The following is a 4,732-nucleotide window of genomic DNA, read 5'->3' as shown; positions in this document are numbered from 1 at the left end:
ATTATCATTACCATCATTTCGTGTATAGCATTATCAGAGATTTTGCTATTACTGTTACCACTATCATCACCATCACTATCATCATCTTCGCTGCCATCACCATCATCGTTACTTTTATCATTATATTACTGCTATAATACTTTTTTATCATTGATATTAATATTATCACTGTTGCTTTTACCAGCACTGCTATCTGATTCTGCCATGGTCACCATTTATCACCGCCGTCATTATCATAAATCACAAATATCACAAAAAAGAAAACACATCAGACAGAACAAACTAACCCAACCAGAAAAGAAATATCACTATTAGCACCTGTTCGTTATTCGAGGAATGACGATGCAATGATAACAGAATCAAAGAAAATGGTCAGCAACGAGAAGAGGCAACATGACCAGCCTCTTGACCCTTGTTTTTTCTTCCTTGTCATCGCGGTCGACGAGGGATCAGGTATATAAGGAAGGAGTTTGTTTTCTTTTGGAGGGTTTCCTTTTTTTCTCTTTTATATTCGGTTTATTTTATTTTTCTAGGGTTTGTCTTTTCAAAAGGTTCGTCAACCAGTGGTTATCCTAAGCAACTTTAAGTGTTTTTATCTCACTGTTCGAAATATATATTTTTTCTATCACACGGTACTTTTTAATGATAATAATATACTAAACAAAGATAGAATATGAAAACAATTCAGATACCGATATAAAACAAAAACAAAAATCACCTCATCCGTCCCCAAATTCCAAATTCCGCTTTATATTCACAATGCCTCAGCCCCGACGGCCGGGCGAAGCAAACCAACAAGAGCGAGAATAATGGATGACGCGTCAAGGGACCAGTCCAGTAGCTAGGAACATCCACTCATATGGATAATCAGGGATTTATTTGCACGGAGGACTTATTAAGGGCGGAGAATATACGAAGTTCGCTGCGACCGCGGGATAAAGTGATGGACTGTTACCACTACGCGGTGACATCGATATTTCATGAGGCTGATGCTCTTATTTATCATATCGGTAAATCACGCGGTCAGAGCGGAGGGAGAGAATAAAAAATAAGTAGACAGGTTACGAAAAAAAAAGATACCTGGGTTATCAGCCGACGAAAATCATAATAGATATGTCAATACTACCTGGGCCAATCAATATACAGATATAGACACTCTATTAAATATTGATAAGGAAATAATTTGGTAGACGAAAGGATATGAGCTATGGTTTGTGATTTACGATAGAGGGAATGACAGCTGTAATATAACAGTACTTATTTGTATACTTGTTTATCTGGGACGTGTATGTGTGCGCGAGTGTGCTTATCCCTCGGGCGAATGTTGGAGGCTGGGTGGATGCCCCAACATACCCTCTCATTACCGGAATCAGTCGGTGCCTCAACTCTCTCTCTCTTTCTCTCTCTCTCTCTCTCTCTCTCTCTCTCTCTCTCTCTCTCTCTCTCTCTCCTCCTCCCTTTCCCTCCCTCTCCCTCTCCTCTCCTCTCCTCCCTTCTCCCTCTCCTTCCTTCTCCTCTCCCTCTCCCTTCTCCCCCCTTCTCCTCTCTCATCTCTCCCCACTCCTTCACCCCTCCCCCCCCCTCTCTCTCTCTCTCTCTCTCTCTCTCTCTCTCTCTCTCTCTCTCTCTCTCTCTTACAAGGCCTGACCTCCCCAGATGTCCGCCTGAGTAATGCTGATATGACGCCTTCTTATTTTTCTCTCTGTCAACCGTTTTTTTTTCTTCTTCTTCTTTTACGCCTTTCTCTATTTTTTTTCTATCCGCCTCAGTCTTGTGCATCGAAATAATAGAAGAGGATTTTGTGATGATAATAGTGATTAATGATTCGTGAATTTTCTACGTAGGAAAATGATAAAAAATCATCATCATCAATAACGGTATGCTCATGTTTGAGCAGCCGTGGACCTCTCCACCATCCTTCGCCACTCAACTCGATCTTACGCTTTTCTTTCCACTTGTACCATCGACAGCCCGCAAATATCTTTGATAAAAAATAGCATCATAATAATAATTAATTTCATGTCCTTGCAGGAGGAAATTTACTAGTAAATGGTGATTGCTATTGGCGTTTTATTGTTATCTATTTATTATTATCAGCAATAGTAGTAGTAGTAGTAGTAGTATCATATCCATTATTATTATTATTATCATTATTATTATTATTTATTAAAAATACCATTACTATTACTATTATAATTACTGTCACCATTATTGTTTTTATTATGATTTATTATTATTATTATTATTATTATTATTATTATTATTATTATCATTATTATTATTATTATTATTATCATTATTATTATTATTATTATTATCATTATTATTATTATCATTATTATTATTATTATCATTATTATTATTATTATCATTATTATTATTGTCTTTATTACTATTATTATCATTATATCATTAATATCATTAGTACCATTACTACTACTACTACTATATAGTAGTAGTAGTAGTAGTAGTAGTAGTAGTAGTATTGTTGTTATTATTATTTTCATCACCATTATTGTTATTATTATCATTGTCATTATCAGTAACTCCATGGATATAATTATTATAAAGATATAATAACTATTAACATGATCATTGTTATTACAGTTATCATTAGCATTTTGATAATAATAATGATGGTAGCAATGCCACTGATAATGCTAATGATGATGATAGTAATGGAAATAATATTAGTGATAATCATAACCATAATAATCATAATAATAATGACAATGATAATAATGACTAATAAAAATGATAGTAACAGTAGTAATGACAGTAATAATAATAATAATAATAATAATAATAATAATAATTATTATTATTATTATTATTATTATTATTATTATTATTATTACCTTTATTGCTATTATAATGTTAATAATAATAATATTATTAATAATAATATTAATGTGATAATAATTAGAATTAGAATAATGAGGAGGACGATAATAGTAATGATGATAATAATAATAATAATGATAATAGAAATAATAACAACAATAGTAATGATAATCGCAACAGCAATGATGATAGCAATAGTAATAATGTACACCATTATCAACTTCATTATAACGATGATAATCATAGGAATGATAATAATAGTTATAACAACAGTGATAATAGTAATAATGACGATGGTGACGATGATGATGATGATGATGATGATGATGATGATGATGATGATGATGATGATGATGATGATGATGATGATGATGATGATGATGATGATGATGATGATAATCACTGAATGAAAATGATGATAAAATGGCTATAATAAATATTTTAAAAAAACATGATAAATAGGTGACGAAAGAAAAAAACACAAGAACAGCAGAGACGACGGACCAAATCCTCAGATTTAGCACACTTTATCATATCTAAACAATGTATAATCATTGCAACCTTTTTCGGCGGGCATTTATCTTTTGAAAATTGTTAATTCGTTTACGTCAGCTCTCTTCTCAATTTAATCGATTCTGTTTATAAAAGAATATATACTGTATATATTCAGGTACTGATTTAGTGATCTGGTAAGTCAGGGTAAAACTGATTGGAGTTTGTTTTCATGACATAGATTTGACGCAAAACTGTATCTGAGAGGTATTTCCTCTAGGGTATGAGTTATTTTGTAGTCGCCCCTAAAGTAACAGTGAATACATAAATCATCAACAAGAAGATAAACACTGAATAAAACACATGTACACATAGAAATCATCAAAATTAAAAAATATCTGTAACTACTACCTTGTTTCTCAAAAATTGGATTTTCCGCGTGGGTCGAAACACGTTTGAATTTTATAAAATAAAATCCTCCTCTGTCGATACCGGACTGTCTGCGAAGCTGTGAAGTTTCTTGAAGGACCAAGAGTTAACACGTCTTCCTCCTCTGAGTGCGTGAGCCTGACTGCTGACCGGTCGAGTTGACATACAAGATAGCGGTACTAACCTTGACTTTGGTTTCATAGGTACTTCTCAGGCGCTTTACTGTCTATCTTTTCTCATATTAATGTCGACTAGTTTGGATATACATCTTTATATAATGGATATTTAATGTCTATTCAAAGCTTGGGATATCTTTTATCTCGTGAGTCACTGATTTTTTTTTCTTTTTTTTTTTCGTATGAATTTCGCGCTGTGTTGACACCCTCAGCGTCAACCCGCGCTACCCACCTGTGTGACGTCATAATAGGGCGTGACGTCACACTTTCTTTATTCGGAGTTTCACCTGATTTAATCACTGGTCGTTTATAAGGTTACCTGTGGTAAAGGAAGGCAACCGTGCTTTAATCATAGGTAAAATCAACTCTAGGTAAAAAAAAAGGCAAAACAATCAGTCATATAGATAATAATAATTATAATACCTGTGATGATAATTATGGCATCATAATATAATAGCGATAATGTTGATAATGTAGATGAGAAGGAACCTCATAAATAAGACAATTTAATCTAAAGAACATACACAGTTACAAAAATCATAAACGACAGATATCACAATAATCTTACACCAGTCCAGTGAGCAAAAAAAAAAAAAATAAAAATAAAAAATAAATAATAATATATACATAAAAAAATAAACATCAGAAAAAAAATAAAATACAAAATGATGAAGAAAAGATTTCACTTCCAGGTTAAACGTGTTGAAACATCGACCCAAACAGTTATGTGTGTCGACTCGTGATGAAAGCGGAACTCCTGGCTGTTGCGAAAGAGGCTCGTGGAGAAAAAG

General features: G+C 33.1%; 1 protein-coding gene across 1 annotated transcript in view; it reads right to left on the bottom strand.

Moving 5' to 3' along the window:
* LOC119597294 overlaps positions 1-4,500 on the bottom strand; it is a 53,981-nt gene extending 49,481 nt beyond the window's left edge. The window contains exon 1 of the mRNA XM_037946838.1: positions 3,748-4,500. The gene's annotated coding sequence lies outside the window, so the exon portion shown is untranslated. The remainder of the gene's footprint in view (positions 1-3,747) is intronic.
* Positions 4,501-4,732: the final 232 nt, after the last annotated feature.

Source organism: Penaeus monodon, chromosome 39 (assembly GCF_015228065.2).
Source record: "Penaeus monodon isolate SGIC_2016 chromosome 39, NSTDA_Pmon_1, whole genome shotgun sequence".
In the NCBI taxonomy this organism is placed as follows: Eukaryota; Metazoa; Arthropoda; class Malacostraca; order Decapoda; family Penaeidae; genus Penaeus; species Penaeus monodon.
Note: the sequence above shows the minus strand (reverse complement) of the source record. Positions and strands in the feature narration are given on the sequence as shown.